The 16,018-nt window shown below is 63.3% G+C and overlaps 2 long non-coding RNA genes across 2 annotated transcripts; both read left to right on the top strand.

Moving 5' to 3' along the window:
* Window positions 1-506: 506 nt before the first annotated feature.
* LOC141962859 (uncharacterized) lies at window positions 507-2,690 on the top strand. The gene is made up of 3 exons (XR_012633997.1): window positions 507-619; window positions 968-1,115; window positions 2,528-2,690. It is a non-coding gene; the product is annotated as an uncharacterized LOC141962859 (long non-coding RNA).
* Window positions 2,691-13,455: 10,765 nt separating this feature from the next.
* Window positions 13,456-15,639, top strand: LOC141962249 (uncharacterized). Its single transcript, XR_012633902.1, has 3 exons — window positions 13,456-13,568; window positions 13,917-14,064; window positions 15,477-15,639. It is a non-coding gene; the product is annotated as an uncharacterized LOC141962249 (long non-coding RNA).
* The last annotated feature ends 379 nt before the right edge of the window (window positions 15,640-16,018 follow it).

Genomic DNA, 16,018 nt, shown 5'->3' with positions numbered 1-16,018 from the left:
GCGCGGCGGAGGTGAGTGTTGGGGCTGCGGCCGGGCCGGTCCGCGGCAATAAGGGTCCCTGCCGCCTCCGTGCCCCCTCCCGAGGCCGCGCTGGGGCCGCGCGTGTCCGTTCCTGCCCCGGGGATGCCGCCGGCTGCGCCCAGCTCGGGCTGGCGTGGGGTGTCTCTGCCCGGCCTGGCGCTCCTCACGGCTCGGGGGCCAGAAGGGACGGGCGGAGCCGAGCCTTCCCGGCCGTGGGCAGCGGGGCGGGAGCCGCCGCGGCTGGAGCTGGAGGGGCCGGAGAAAGGGAAGGAAGGAGAACGTCAAGGGCATGTGGGCAGCAGCCGCCTCGCCCTGCAGGAGGAGAGCGCCTGCCTCTCCGGGTGAGCGAGGAGCCCTCTGCACAGTCCGCAGCGGGCCGGACCCAGGCGCGGAACGGCCGCGGAGCGAGCGAGCGAGCGAGGCTGCGTGTGTCGGAAGCCACGTCTTGTAAGAGCCGAGAGACACCCGCGTATTCTTTTAGGGGGAGGTCAGCCGGGCGAGTGGAGTTTCAGAAGAAGAGGAGGGGCAGGAGGAAGGAAGGAGAAAGAAGCATCTGACCTGTCCAGTTCTCCCGGCAGTGCCGGGAGCGAGAGCCGCGGTGAGTCCCGGGCCCTCGGGGCCCTGTCGCCCCCCTTGTATGTCCCAGTCCCTTCCCGCCCTTCTCTTTCCCATGCTGTGATTTTTTTTTTCTTCTTCTCTATATCTTTTCTTTCTTTTCTTCTGCCTTGCTCCCCCTTCCTCTCTCACTTTCTCTCTCTTGTCTTGCTGCTCCCTTTTCTTTTTCTGTCTGCACTTCTGACTGCTTGTTCTGTACCTTTTGCATCACTCCTCAGTCCATTTCTCTCTCGATCCTTCCGTTCTGCTCCTCACTTCTCGGTTTCTCTCTCTTTCCTCTGTCCTACTCCTGCACGTAGTGTGTGATTGAATGAGGTTCTGTGTCTAGCAGGCCTCATCTCGTAAGAGCTGTGAGACACCTACATATTCTCATAAGTGGAGGACAGCCGGGCACCTGGAGCTGTAGAAGAGGAAGGGAGAAGGCAAACAGAAGGAGGAGTCTGACCTGTCAAATTCTCCTGGCAGCGCGGAGAACTGCAGTAAGTCCCGAGCCCTTGGGCCCCTCTCATCCCTCTTGTGTGGCCTGGTCCCTCCCTGTCTTTCTCCTAGACTCCTCTCTTTCTGGTGCTGCTCAACTTTTTTTGCTCACCTGTATCTTCCGTCTTGCTTGGAGCATCTCCCTGTCCCCATCTTGTAGGTCTTCCCTTTCTCTGCCCTGTACCCTGCCGCTCTTGTTGCCTTTCTCCATCCCTCTCTGTCCAGCTCCCTGTTCCTATTGATGCCCCTTTCTTCTTCCTGCACCCGCTGCTATTCCCTGCGATCTCCATCTCTCTCTTTCCTGCTCCCTGTCCCCCGTTTTTCATTCCTACCTCCGTCCCTCATAGACTGTCTGGCCTTTTTCCTCGGTGTCTTTCTCTCTGGCTGACTCCCTTCTGCTGTTTTTCATTTCCTCCCTATCCATCTTGTTGCCCATCGCTCTTTTGTCTTCTCTCTCTCCATGTGTTGCTGTCTGTCTTCCAGTCACTGTTCTTTAATTCCTCCCTCTTCCCTGTAGCTTGCTGCTATTTTTTTTTTCCCTGTTCTCCATCATGCTCTGTCGGGTGCCCTGTCCCTGTTTATCAATTCCTCCCTCTGCCCTGCGGTCTGTCTCTTTTCACCATTTAATTTTTGCCTCGCTCTCTCTCTGTCTGGCTCCTTGTGCCGGGTTTGCGAATTCCTTCCTCTGTGCCCCGTACCCCCTGTGATCTTTGCTGCTTTGTGGCCTGTTTCTGGCTGGCGCTCTGTTACTATTCAGTAATTCCTCTCTCGATGCCTTGTAGTCTATTGCTTTTGTCTTTTCTCCATCTCTCTGTCTCTGTTTCCCCTGTTTTAGAATACACCCCCCCACCCCCACCCCCCTTCTTTCTGTATGCATCAGGATTAGTTTTTGGCTCCAGGTCTCTTTTTTTCTGTGTCTCTGTCCCTGTTTCCTAATTCTTCCTTCTCTGCCCTGTCACATGTAGCGACGTGATTTGTTTTGTGTTCCTTCCCATGGTTTGCTGTCCTGACTCCCCATCGCCGTTGCTTTTTCCTCCCTCTGTGCCCTGTTCTCTGGAGCTTTTTGGTCTTTCTTCCATCTTGCTTGGTCTAGCTCCCTGCTCCCCCCCTTTTTTTTTTTCCCCTCCATGTCTGTTGTGCCACCCATCCCAGCTTTTTTTTTTTCTGCATCTCTATGCTGCTCCTCGTCCTTCTTTGTTGGTTTCTGTCCTGCTCCTCCTCCTTCTTTCTGCTGCCTGTTTTCTTCTCTCCCTGCTGCTTTTTTTTCTGCATATCCACGCTGGGTTCCCTGTCCCCATCCTCTCACCGCCCCATTGCTCATCTCTTGTTTTCTCTCTACCCCTGTACTAGTCAGCTAGCTGCCACCTTTCTTCTGTCTTCTTGTGTCCTGCATCTTTCTCCTCATGTTTGGCAGTTTCCAGCTCTGCCCTGCAGCTTGTTGCTCCAGGAACCGACTGACTGTTCCCGGCTGGACTGAGGAGCGTGGCTCCGGGAACAAGCGCCAAGGTGTGCCAGGGGCAGGGGCAGCATTAGGGGCCCTGAGCCCCGGAGCAGACTCACTCCCTTCTGGGACTTGTTCTGTGTGTGACTGAATAAACACTTGCTGGCTGCCGGCTGCCTTTTGTGCTTCCTTTGCCCCAGGTGAGGGGCTGGGAGGGGTGATGATGCTCTGTGGGGGTGGGTGATGGCCTCCAGCTGTGGGCTGGGGCTGGAGGGGCCCCAGGTGTGGGCAGTGAGGCTGATGGCAGCGGCCCCTCCCTGTAAAGGGCTTGCTCCGGGTGGAGGGGCGGGTGCTGCTGTTAAGAGCAAGGCAGCCGTCGGAGGGGTCGGTGTCAACCAAGGGAGGAGCAGAGCAGTCGCTGAGCATTGCTGGGCCCTGGCTGCACCGAGGGAGAAGGTGAGTGGAGCCGTGCCATCAGCTGGCAGCTCCTGGGGAGGATGGCGGTGCCTGCAGGGTGGCAGTGTTGGAGGTGGTGGCAGGGGCTGCCCCGAGCCGGTGGTGAGGCTTCTGGGTGCATTGGTGGGGGTTCGGAGGGGTGAGCAACGGTGTTGCTGCAGGGTCAGAAAGCAGAGAAAACTGCCTCTCGCAACCCAGCGGGAGCTGTGGTCCTGGCGTGTGGGGTTTCTGGCCAGCCGCGTTGGTTCCCTGGGTCACGCTGGGATGCGGGGTCTTACAGCGCTTGGCGTGCAGGCGGCCGTGCCGCGTTGGCCAGCGCGTGCCAGGAGCTGTAGGTTCTGCAGACTCGGCTGCCAGGCAGCTGCACCGCTCGTGGGCGCCCGTAGCACGGCGCAGTCCTCGCTACCGCCGCGGCCCCTGTGGCGCAGCACGAGGGATAGTTTTGTTGCCGCTTTCACGTGGGTTCCCGGGGGCTTCCAGCTGCTCCCCGCCAAGCGTCGTGCCCGTTCCTCGAGAGCGTGTGCGCAGTGACGTGCCGCTCGGCCGCCGCTCGCGCGGGGGGTGGCGCTCGCCTGCGCTAACCGCCGCTGCCTGGCAAACGCCACACGGTGCTGTCGGTGGGCGACACAGAGGTGGCCCCGTGCCCCACGCTGCCGCCCGCCAGCAACGTCAGTGCGATGCTCCGATGCCCGTGGGGGGGTGCGGCCACGCTCGGTGCCCCCTCCTGGTAAGGAAATGCCGCCGCCGCCCCACGTCACGCTGCCGGCGGGCGCTCGGTGCGCGAAGGGCAGGACTGCAGCGCCGGCCCCGCACAGGTGTGCGGCACCGCCAGAGCCGCCTTCCTGCTGCCGCAGCGTGAGGCTTGCTGGGCGTGATTCCTGGGGGTGGGCGAGGGCCGAGGCCGCCGGTGAGGCCGGCCCGCCCCTTTGGCAGGTGTGGGGGCCCCTCCTGCCCGCTGGCCACACGGCAGCGGTGGGGCAGGAAGCTTCACACCGCCTGCTGTGTCAGGCCTCGGCTCTCCTGGAGGTGATCCGGGCCGGGGGAGCCCCAGGGAGTTACCCGAGAGCTGGGACAAAGGCAGAGGGGAAGAAGATGGGTGTCCCCCGGGGGTTGGTGCCGGGTGCCTCCCCAGCTTGCCAGAGCTCCCCTTGAGCTGGCACTGGCCTCGCCCGCACCGTGTCCTGGCCCCAGGTCTCGCACCTCTACCCTGAATCCCGTCCCGTAGCCCCAGGTCACCCCCGAGCCCCGCGGGGATGGCGGCAAGCCGGCCCTTGGCGCCTCCGCGGGAGCCCCTGTGGAAGGGGGGCTCCGGCCAGGGGCGATCTACGGGAATAACGGCAGTCGCTTCACCTTCTCCCAGAGGCCTCACCGGGGCCGTGCTTGCCTGTTCCTTCCCTGGGGATGCTGTCGACTGGACCCACTTCAGAACTGTGTGGGGTTCTCTGCCTGCCCTTGTGCTCCTCGCAGCAGAGAGGTGAGAAGGGACAGGCCCCTGGGACGTTTTCTGGCTGTGGACAGGAGCTGTCACAGCTGAAGCTGCAGAGGCCTGAGAAAGGGAAAGAAGAAAATCAAGGGCATGTGGGCAGCAGCTGCCTTCCACTGCAGGAAGAGAGAGCCTGCCTCTCTGGGCGAGGCAGGAGCCCTCTGTACAGTCCGCAGCGGGCCGGACCGCCAGCGTGCGATCAGGGTCCGTGCGCATCACCCAGAGCGCGGTACGGCCGCGCAGCGTGCGAGCGAGGCCACACGTGCAGGAAGCTGCGTTTTGTAAGAGCCGAGAGACACCCGCGTGTTCTTTGAGGTGGAGGGCAGCTGAGCGACTGCACCTCCAGAAAAGGAAGGGAGGAGAGAAGGAGAAAGAAGGGTCTGAATTGGCAAATTTTTCCTGGCAGCGCTGAGAGCGACAGCTGCGGTGAGTCGCGGACCCTCGGGCCCTGTTGCCCCTCTTGGACGTTTTGGGCTGTCCCCTGGCCCCCTCTCTATCCCATGCTGCTATGATTTTTGTTGTTTTTTTCTTCCCTGTACTTCTGCTCTCGTTCGTTCCTGCTCCCACTCCCTCTTGTGTCTTCTTCTAGCTCTCCCTTTTTCTTTCTTCCAGATGCTTGGTCCTGCTCTCTCTCCTTCCTTTGTTTCATCCTCCCTTTCTCTCCTGTAACCTAGCGCTGTTATTTTCCTTGTTCAGTTCTTGTTTCAGATCGGCTTTGGGGTCTCTTTTTGCCCACAGCTTTCTCTGGCCAGTTCCCAGGCATTGTTATCCTCGGCGAGCCTGTCTGCCGCTCCATGTGCCTGCCTGCCCATTTCCCTCCCTCCTGGTAATCCCGCCTCTACGCTGTGCCCGAGCTCAGGCCGCCCCTGCTCCTGTATCTCGGCTTTCGGCACGCCCCCGGCGCTTTCGGCACGCCCCCGGCGCTTTCGGCACGCCCCCGGCGCTTTCGGCACGCCCCCGGCGCTTTCGGCACGCCCCCGGCGCTTTCGGCACGCCCCCGACGCTTTCGGCACGCCCCCGACGCTTTCGGCACGCCCCCGACGCTTTCGGCACGCCCCCGACGCTTTCGGCACGCCCCCGACGCTTTCGGCACGCCCCCGACGCTTTCGGCACGCCCCCGACGCTTTCGGCACGCCCCCGACGCTTTCGGCACGCCCCCGACGCTTTCGGCACGCCCCCGACGCTTTCGGCACGCCCCCGACGCTTTCGGCACGCCCCCGACGCTTTCGGCACGCCCCCGACGCTTTCGGCACGCCCCCGACGCTTTCGGCACGCCCCCGACGCTTTCGGCACGCCCCCGACGCTTTCGGCACGCCCCCGACGCTTTCGGCACGCCCCCGACGCTTTCGGCACGCCCCCGACGCTTTCGGCACGCCCCCGACGCTTTCGGCACGCCCCCGACGCTTTCGGCACGCCCCCGACGCTTTCGGCACGCCCCCGACGCTTTCGGCACGCCCCCGACGCTTTCGGCACGCCCCCGACGCTTTCGGCACGCCCCCGACGCTTTCGGCACGCCCCCGACGCTTTCGGCACGCCCCCGACGCTTTCGGCACGCCCCCGACGCTTTCGGCACGCCCCCGACGCTTTCGGCACGCCCCCGACGCTTTCGGCACGCCCCCGACGCTTTCGGCACGCCCCCGACGCTTTCGGCACGCCCCCGACGCTTTCGGCACGCCCCCGACGCTTTCGGCACGCCCCCGACGCTTTCGGCACGCCCCCGACGCTTTCGGCGGGCGGGAACGCCGCGCGCCGACGTGAGGGGCGGAGCTTTCGCCTGAGGCGAAGGGCGGGATCGGCCCGCGCAGCAGTGAGGCGCCGCGCGGCCGCCTGAGGCGAAGGGCGGGAACGGCGCGCGCAGCAGTGAGGCGCCGCGCGGCCGCCTGAGAGGAGCGGGAGCGGCGCCCCCGGAAAAGGCTGCTCGGCGATCGGCACCGCCTCGGCGGGGACCTCATCGGCTCGGCTCGGCTCGGGGCGGGCGGGGGTGGACCCGAGTCGCCTGTGGGGGGGCGAGCGCCATTGTCTGAGGGGCTCAGGAGAGTCCTGGACCCGCCAGGCGCGGCAAGGTGCCTGGAGCAGACGAGTGCCCGGCGCGGTCGTCCCTGCAGGAAGTGCTGGAGCACCGGCTCTGGTGAGAAAAGCCGATCTGTGAGTTTTTTTTCGGGGGGGAAGGGGGGGTTGGAGGGCGGCCGGGGTTCGGGTGGTGCTGTGGGCACTTCTCGCCGGGGACAGGCATCCTTCTCAGACCTGACGGCACACTACTGCCCTTGCAGCAGCTGGTGGTGGAGAAGGGAGAGATGTCCACTGCGTGTGGAAGGACCTGCGAGGCAAGAGCGAGCGGGAGGAGCAGCGGAGGAAGTCTGGGCAGCAAGAGGAAAGAGAAGGGCGCTCTGAACAAAGCGCCGCTGTGAGGGGCGGAGCGGTCGCCTGAGGGGGACCTGCCCGGGGAAGGGGCGAGCAGGAGTCGAACCTGCCTGGGGAAGTACCGGATCGACTTGGGAACGGGGGGGGGGACGGGACGGGAGCCGCCTTGGAGAGGGGGTCGGTGTCGTCGCCTCGGCGGGGGAGGAGGGGGGAGCAGTGTCGTCGCCTCGGCGGGGGGGGGGGGGGTGGAGCAGTGTCGTCGCCTCGGCGGGGGAGGGGGGGGGAGCAGTGTCGTCGCCTCGGCGGGGGAGGGGGGGGAGCAGTGTCGTCGCCTCGGCGCGGGGGAGGGGGGGGAGCAGTGTCGTCGCCTCTGTGTCTGTGTGTGGGGGGGGAGCAGTGTCGTCGCCTGGTGGGGGGAAGTGGGGTGGTGTCATCACCTGGGGGGGGGAGTGTCGTCAACGGCGGGGGGTGGGGGAGCGGAGCTTCCTCAGGACCGGTGAGAGGGGACTGGAGCTGCCTGAGGAGGGACGGCCATCGCCTCAGGGGCGGTGGAGGGTCCAAGCCTCGCTGAACGCGGCCAGGAGCCCGGAGGAGAAAAGCGCCCATCGTAGACATCCCTGCAGGAAGTGCTGGAGCATGGACTGGGTGAGGAAAGCCAATCTGTGAGTTTTTTTCGCAAGGAGGGGGGATGGTGGTGGTGGTGGGAGGGCGGCTGGGGTTCGGGTGGTGCTGTGGCCAGCTCTCGCCGGGGACCAGCATCGCTCTCGGACCTGACGGCATCCTCCTGCCCTTGCAGCAGGCGGCGGAGCAGCGTGGAGGTCTCCGTCCTGTACCGCTGCAGGCCAAGAGGGAGTGGGACGAGGCGCGGAGGAAGTCTGGGCAGCAAGAGGAGGAAGGAGAAGGGCGCTCTGGGCAAAGGGACCTCCCTGTCACCGGGGCTGTGGTCGCACCAGCGTGTCGCCAGGACGTTTGGTGCCCTGACCGGCTTTGTGCCGGGTGACCCCCCTGTAAGCAGGGCTCGGGTCTTTGGGTTTTTGCTGGCCTTTTGCCACGTCACCCCGTGGTCAGGCTGCCGGGCAGGTGGCAACCCTTCAAGGGGGGTGAGCGGCGCCGTCTCTGCGGCCGGGGCGGGAAGCGGAGCTCCTGAAGCACGCCGTGGTGGGGAGCCGCAGCCAGGCCGGCCGGCCTGTAACTTGGGTGCAGGGGGGGCCTGGCAGCAGGGCCGGGGCCTCTGCTCTGTCCTCCGGGTGGGGGAGCTGGCGCCTGGCTGCGCCTTCCTTCCGAGCACCAGCTCCTCGAGAAGCAAGACAAGGCATCGTGAAGGAGCTGCGAGGCCAGAGCGAGGGAGAGGAGGAGCGGCGGGCTGAAGAGAGGGCTGGGGGGAGAGGCGGGAGCTCAGGGCAAAGGGGCCTCCCCACGGCACCGTTGCCGGCACCTTTGGTGTCCTGGCCGGCGCTGCGCCGGGTGACCTCCCTGTAAGCAGGGCTCGGGTCTCTGGCCTTTTGCCCCCTTGCCCCGACGGTTTGGCTGCCCGGAGAGAGGGGCGACCCTGTAAGGAGAGAGCGGCACCGTCCCCGCACCGAGGGGCAAATGGGGCTCTCTGGCCCCCAAGCCCGCCCTGTAGGCAGGGGAGGGCTGTTTCCCCGGCCCTGGCGGCTTTCTGCCTGCTGGCGGCCTGGCCAGCGTGACCCCCTGGAGTCGGGGCACGTCGCGGCACTTGTCCCTTGGTCCCCCGCGAAGGCCCGTGGCACGTTGAGTCCCTCTGGGCTCCGTGCGTCCGGGGGGACAGGTCCGAGGCTCTGCTCTCTTGCTCGCGGGAGGGGACGGCTCCCCAGACATTGGCTGCACAGAGCTCGCTCTCTCTCCTGGGAAGTTTTGTTTCCCCCTGTCCGTGTCCGTGTGCCTGCCTGTGTCCGCGTCGGTGCGAGTGAGCGAGTGAAGGAGCTTCTTGTTTAGGCCCCTGTTGAAATCGCTGCAGCGTACTTAGCTTAAACTTCCCGGGAGGGAAAGAGGGGCTCTGTGCAGCAACAGGGGGTCGGTCCCCGCTGAGCCCGCGAGCGGAGGGCGAGTCCCGGCTGGCCCCTCCTTTCCAAGGACAGAGCCAAGCCGCGTGACCCTCCCGCTCTCTGGGCCTGGGTGGCTGCCTGTCCTGCTGGCAACCTGCCAGCGTGCCGGCCCCGTACTCGGGGCGAGTGCCACGAGCCATGGAGCCCTCTGACCCGACGGCCCTGTAAGCAGGGTTGTGCCCGTCCCCCGCCCTCGGCAGGAGGAGTGGGTAGCGAGCGGGCGTCTGCGGCCCCCGGCCTTCGAGGGCAAACGCTCGGCAGTTGTGTCCCCTTCACCGAGAACCGCGGTAGCCTCTAGAAACGCAGGGAACGGCCCTGAGCCAAGTACCTGCCCCAGAGTCCTCGAGACCCTCCCAGAGTTGCCCAGGACGCTCTTGTCCCACAGCAGCCGTGGGACAGGGAGGGCCCTTTGCCCGCAGCCCCTTTGTCTTTCCCCGGTTTCAGCGTGCCGCTCCTCCTCTCGCTTGCCCTCGCCTCGTAGTTTCTTCCGCAGGCCACGGATGCCTCTTCCTTCTGTCTTCTCCGGGAGCTGGTGCCTGGAAGGACGGCGCGGTCGGGCGCCAGCTCCTCTGCCTGGACGACGGGGAAGCCGGCCGCCTGAGGGACCTTCCCTCAGCGTGCTCTGGCCCCTGGCCCTCCCTCCTCCCTCCTGCCCCCTGCCCCGGCCTGAGCCGCCTCAGACCCCATTTTCTCACCTGGTGGTGCCCGGCGGCCTGGGGGCTTAAAGCATAGAGGGAGAGGGGACAGGGGTACGGCAGGGCAGGGGGAGATTTAGGGGGACAGGCAGCACGGGTGGGCCTCAGCCGCCAGCCCCTTGCAACCAGCTGCTCCGCAGTGACGCGGCAGCTTCTCCCAAGCGATGAGGAACCCCCCTCGGGAAGTTCTGCTTCCCCAGCCCCCAGAACCTCTTGGGAAAGGGCCGCTGCTGCCGATTCACCTGCCTTCAGGGCAGACAGCACCCAGCACTCTCGATAGTGCTTGGCTGGCGCCTTGTGTGGGGTGGCGGCCCTGTTAGCGGGGTGCGGGTCAGGGCGCCCCTGTAGCGGAGAGGAGGGGCCTCGTGGGCCTTTGGGACCGGGGCTGCCCTGTAAGTCGGGGCCTGGCCCGTGCCCTGCAGTCCCGGGCACTTTGCAGTCCCGGCAGCGGCTCGAGCCCCCTGTAAGCAGGGGCGCAGCCTCGGTGGCCGCCGCTCTGCATGCCCAGCTCCGTTTGCCCAGAGTGCCCGACTCCGAGCCCAGCTCCAGCGCCCGCCGCGACTCCACGTGTGGCAGCACCGGAGCACCGATTGGGTAAGAAAAGCCGATCTGTGAGGTTTTTTCGGGGGGGCGGGGGTATAGGGCTGTGTGAGGGCGGCCGGTGTTCAGGTGGTGCTGTGGCCAGCTCTCACCCAGGACCGTCGTCGCTCTCAGACCTGATGGCATTCTCCTGCTCTTGCAGCAGTTGGTCGTGGAGAAGAAGGGAGAGACATCCACCGCTTGCAGAAGGACCTGCGAGGCAAGAGCGAGCGGGAGGAGTAGCGGCAGCGGTCCGGCAAAGAGGCGAGAGAAAGCCCTCCTGGGCAGGGGATCTCCCTGTCACCTGGGCTGTGGTCGCCTCCAGCGTCCCTGCCCCTTTGGGGATGTTTTCTTTGCCTCGTGAGCAAGTACTCAATCAGATGCTTTCTCCAACTGCGTGTTCCCCATTTAGCTCCTTTTCTGCCCAACTCGGCTTTAACCGCTGCCTGCCACGTGGCGCTGCGCGTGGGATTTGAACCTTTGGCAGCCGCTGGAATGTTTGCGGCGTGTGTTGGTCCTGGCTGCTTGCAAGGGGACTCTCGGGGTGAAGCGCTAAGGCTTGGACAATAGGGCCAAGCCAGAGTTGACTTGTAGACGAGTCCTGTGTATTTTGTAACTGTTAACCATTGTGCTAACAGGTATTTTACTAAGTGATAACCAACCACCTATTCCGATGTAAAAAGTGGAAGTATTGAAGCCTGAACAACAGGCCCTGAGCCGAAGCTGCTCACTCAGTATGTCATCGTTAGTGAAACAGGTGTGGAAGACGTAGCTCTCTTGAATGTACATTTATCTTTCTTTGTGTGGGGATAAAATAACCGGGTCGTGGAGACCGTAGTCTGGCCCTGTGGCCTGACGTGAGCCCTTGCACCTAGTCTGCCTGGGTAAGCAGAGGAGCTCCCTTAGCTTCTCCCCTGAGCCCTGGCCAGGCTCCGGGGGAATCTAATGTGAGATTGAAACCAGATATTTCCGCTCCAAACCAAGGTGCCAGCTCTTCTGGCTTGCCGATTTTGGGGTATAGAAGGGTGGACCCGCTCACAGCGACTTTGGAGGCCTCACCTACGGGTGGACGCACCGCGTAGGGTTTCCCACTTGCCGGGAAAGGCTCTGCAAACCCTCGCTGTAACCGGGGCTGCCTGCGGGTCTGGGTGATGGCAACGGGTGCAGGTGCTGAGGGATCTTTTTTAATCGCTGTTCCCTCTCTCTCAGGCAGTCAGGATTTGATGCGTTACCCTGTATTTTCCTATCTGTGTGAGTGCACTATTCCGTCTTTCCTGACTGCGTGTTTTCCATATTCTTCTGTTATTTAGTTATTTCTAATAAAATACGCCTGCTCCTTTCACTCCGGTGTCTGAGTTGAATTGATATCCCTAATCAGCAAAACGGGGGGAGATGAGGTGGCGCTTTCCAGAGCCGAGGTCGGTGTCGGTTTGGCTTTGGGCTGAGCTGTAGCCGCCGCGGCGCTAGTTCCTGGCAAGGGGACGGACGGGGGAGCTGTCGGGGCCAGAGCTGCCGTAAATATAATCAGACAGCTTGCTCGGGTTCTCCAGCTCCTAGCGTACGCTCCAGAAGAGCGGCTGAACGCGGGCAGAAATGTTCCTGGATTTATCTGGGTTTTTTTAAAAAACTATTTCTGCTATCACCAGGATTTGAAAAACTAAATTGGATAAATGTGAGTTTAGGAAAAATATCTAACAATACGTGTGCTTTTAATAGTTACTGTACTGGTCTCCCAGGGACCGAAGTTACGCTGTTTCGTCCTTAAAACAACTCTGCGCTCCCGTGTCGCGTTGTCACAGGCTTTCCTCCCCCTTCCACCCGTCCAAAGAGCCCTGAGGCTGCTCTGACCGACACTTCGGTCACCCCGCTGAGTTCTGGGTCACAAGGCGAGACTGCGCTGCCCTGCGCTGCGGCCGTGCCGGAGCTCCTCCCTCTCCGGGGGGTTATAAGATTTGGCAGCGTCGGTCCCGTCGGCCCGCGCACCGGAGCGGTCTCGCCCAGCGGCTGCTCCCGCTGCCCGGGGAAGGTTCCCCCGGCGGGGAGAGGCGACCTGCGGCGTGCGGCTGCGCCGGGCGGCCCCCGGAGTGCGCGTGCGCGGCGGCGGCCCCGCGACCGGAGGACCGGCGGCCCATAGAGCGCGAGCTCGGAGGAGCGACGGGCATCTCCGGCGTTTATTAACGGTGCTGGTCGCTATAGTTACCGGGGGGGGGGGGGGGGGGGAGCGTGGGCCGGGCCGGAGGAGCCGCAGGGGCGGGCAGGGAGGCTGCAGGCAGCGACCCCTCCCTGTCCGGGGCCGGTGCTGGAGGAGGAGCCGGTGCGAGCCGAGGCAGGAGCGGGGCCGGGCGGCTGCGGGGAAAGGTGCGGCGGGACCGGGGGCGGAGGCCGCTCCGCGTCGGGGCCGGGCGGCGGCGGCGCTGCCCGGAGCCGCGCGGGGCTGCGCTCGGCCGGGCTTCCGGGTGCGCGGGCGGCGCGGCGGGAGCCGTAGTCACGTGCAGGGGGCTTCCGGTCGGCCATGTTGGCTCCCCGGGGCACGCCGGGAGCTGCAGTTTCTGCGCTCTCGGTTCCCCGCAGCCGCGGCGCTGGCGGGCGCGCGCGGCACGGCACAGCCCTCGGTACCGGCGCGGCCCCGCGGCGCGGCCCGAGACGCGGTTTTGTGGCGGTTTCCCGCGGGCTGCCCGCGGCTCCCCGAGACGCGGTGTGCCCCCCGGCCCGGGGGTGCGCATGCGCGGCCGCGGCGTCTCCCGGGAGTGCGCATGCGCGGCGGAGGTGAGTGTTGGGGCTGCGGCCGGGCCGGTCCGCGGCAATAAGGGTCCCTGCCGCCTCCGTGCCCCCTCCCGAGGCCGCGCTGGGGCCGCGCGTGTCCGTTCCTGCCCCGGGGATGCCGCCGGCTGCGCCCAGCTCGGGCTGGCGTGGGGTGTCTCTGCCCGGCCTGGCGCTCCTCACGGCTCGGGGGCCAGAAGGGACGGGCGGAGCCGAGCCTTCCCGGCCGTGGGCAGCGGGGCGGGAGCCGCCGCGGCTGGAGCTGGAGGGGCCGGAGAAAGGGAAGGAAGGAGAACGTCAAGGGCATGTGGGCAGCAGCCGCCTCGCCCTGCAGGAGGAGAGCGCCTGCCTCTCCGGGTGAGCGAGGAGCCCTCTGCACAGTCCGCAGCGGGCCGGACCCAGGCGCGGAACGGCCGCGGAGCGAGCGAGCGAGCGAGGCTGCGTGTGTCGGAAGCCACGTCTTGTAAGAGCCGAGAGACACCCGCGTATTCTTTTAGGGGGAGGTCAGCCGGGCGAGTGGAGTTTCAGAAGAAGAGGAGGGGCAGGAGGAAGGAAGGAGAAAGAAGCATCTGACCTGTCCAGTTCTCCCGGCAGTGCCGGGAGCGAGAGCCGCGGTGAGTCCCGGGCCCTCGGGGCCCTGTCGCCCCCCTTGTATGTCCCAGTCCCTTCCCGCCCTTCTCTTTCCCATGCTGTGATTTTTTTTTTCTTCTTCTCTATATCTTTTCTTTCTTTTCTTCTGCCTTGCTCCCCCTTCCTCTCTCACTTTCTCTCTCTTGTCTTGCTGCTCCCTTTTCTTTTTCTGTCTGCACTTCTGACTGCTTGTTCTGTACCTTTTGCATCACTCCTCAGTCCATTTCTCTCTCGATCCTTCCGTTCTGCTCCTCACTTCTCGGTTTCTCTCTCTTTCCTCTGTCCTACTCCTGCACGTAGTGTGTGATTGAATGAGGTTCTGTGTCTAGCAGGCCTCATCTCGTAAGAGCTGTGAGACACCTACATATTCTCATAAGTGGAGGACAGCCGGGCACCTGGAGCTGTAGAAGAGGAAGGGAGAAGGCAAACAGAAGGAGGAGTCTGACCTGTCAAATTCTCCTGGCAGCGCGGAGAACTGCAGTAAGTCCCGAGCCCTTGGGCCCCTCTCATCCCTCTTGTGTGGCCTGGTCCCTCCCTGTCTTTCTCCTAGACTCCTCTCTTTCTGGTGCTGCTCAACTTTTTTTGCTCACCTGTATCTTCCGTCTTGCTTGGAGCATCTCCCTGTCCCCATCTTGTAGGTCTTCCCTTTCTCTGCCCTGTACCCTGCCGCTCTTGTTGCCTTTCTCCATCCCTCTCTGTCCAGCTCCCTGTTCCTATTGATGCCCCTTTCTTCTTCCTGCACCCGCTGCTATTCCCTGCGATCTCCATCTCTCTCTTTCCTGCTCCCTGTCCCCCGTTTTTCATTCCTACCTCCGTCCCTCATAGACTGTCTGGCCTTTTTCCTCGGTGTCTTTCTCTCTGGCTGACTCCCTTCTGCTGTTTTTCATTTCCTCCCTATCCATCTTGTTGCCCATCGCTCTTTTGTCTTCTCTCTCTCCATGTGTTGCTGTCTGTCTTCCAGTCACTGTTCTTTAATTCCTCCCTCTTCCCTGTAGCTTGCTGCTATTTTTTTTTTCCCTGTTCTCCATCATGCTCTGTCGGGTGCCCTGTCCCTGTTTATCAATTCCTCCCTCTGCCCTGCGGTCTGTCTCTTTTCACCATTTAATTTTTGCCTCGCTCTCTCTCTGTCTGGCTCCTTGTGCCGGGTTTGCGAATTCCTTCCTCTGTGCCCCGTACCCCCTGTGATCTTTGCTGCTTTGTGGCCTGTTTCTGGCTGGCGCTCTGTTACTATTCAGTAATTCCTCTCTCGATGCCTTGTAGTCTATTGCTTTTGTCTTTTCTCCATCTCTCTGTCTCTGTTTCCCCTGTTTTAGAATACACCCCCCCACCCCCACCCCCCTTCTTTCTGTATGCATCAGGATTAGTTTTTGGCTCCAGGTCTCTTTTTTTCTGTGTCTCTGTCCCTGTTTCCTAATTCTTCCTTCTCTGCCCTGTCACATGTAGCGACGTGATTTGTTTTGTGTTCCTTCCCATGGTTTGCTGTCCTGACTCCCCATCGCCGTTGCTTTTTCCTCCCTCTGTGCCCTGTTCTCTGGAGCTTTTTGGTCTTTCTTCCATCTTGCTTGGTCTAGCTCCCTGCTCCCCCCCTTTTTTTTTTTCCCCTCCATGTCTGTTGTGCCACCCATCCCAGCTTTTTTTTTTTCTGCATCTCTATGCTGCTCCTCGTCCTTCTTTGTTGGTTTCTGTCCTGCTCCTCCTCCTTCTTTCTGCTGCCTGTTTTCTTCTCTCCCTGCTGCTTTTTTTTCTGCATATCCACGCTGGGTTCCCTGTCCCCATCCTCTCACCGCCCCATTGCTCATCTCTTGTTTTCTCTCTACCCCTGTACTAGTCAGCTAGCTGCCACCTTTCTTCTGTCTTCTTGTGTCCTGCATCTTTCTCCTCATGTTTGGCAGTTTCCAGCTCTGCCCTGCAGCTTGTTGCTCCAGGAACCGACTGACTGTTCCCGGCTGGACTGAGGAGCGTGGCTCCGGGAACAAGCGCCAAGGTGTGCCAGGGGCAGGGGCAGCATTAGGGGCCCTGAGCCCCGGAGCAGACTCACTCCCTTCTGGGACTTGTTCTGTGTGTGACTGAATAAACACTTGCTGGCTGCCGGCTGCCTTTTGTGCTTCCTTTGCCCCAGGTGAGGGGCTGGGAGGGGTGATGATGCTCTGTGGGGGTGGGTGATGGCCTCCAGCTGTGGGCTGGGGCTGGAGGGGCCCCAGGTGTGGGCAGTGAGGCTGATGGCAGCGGCCCCTCCCTGTAAAGGGCTTGCTCCGGGTGGAGGGGCGGGTGCTGCTGTTAAGAGCAAGGCAGCCGTCGGAGGGGTCGGTGTCAACCAAGGGAGGAGCAGAGCAGTCGCTGAGCATTGCTGGGCCCTGGCTGCACCGAGGGAGAAGGTGAGTGGAGCCGTGCCATCAGCTGGCAGCTCCTGGGGAGGATGGCGGTGCCTGCAGGG

The sequence above is a fragment of the Athene noctua genome, chromosome 7 (genome assembly GCF_965140245.1).
Source record: "Athene noctua chromosome 7, bAthNoc1.hap1.1, whole genome shotgun sequence".
Classification (NCBI taxonomy): Eukaryota; Metazoa; Chordata; class Aves; order Strigiformes; family Strigidae; genus Athene; species Athene noctua.
This window is presented reverse-complemented; position numbering and strand designations above follow the sequence as displayed.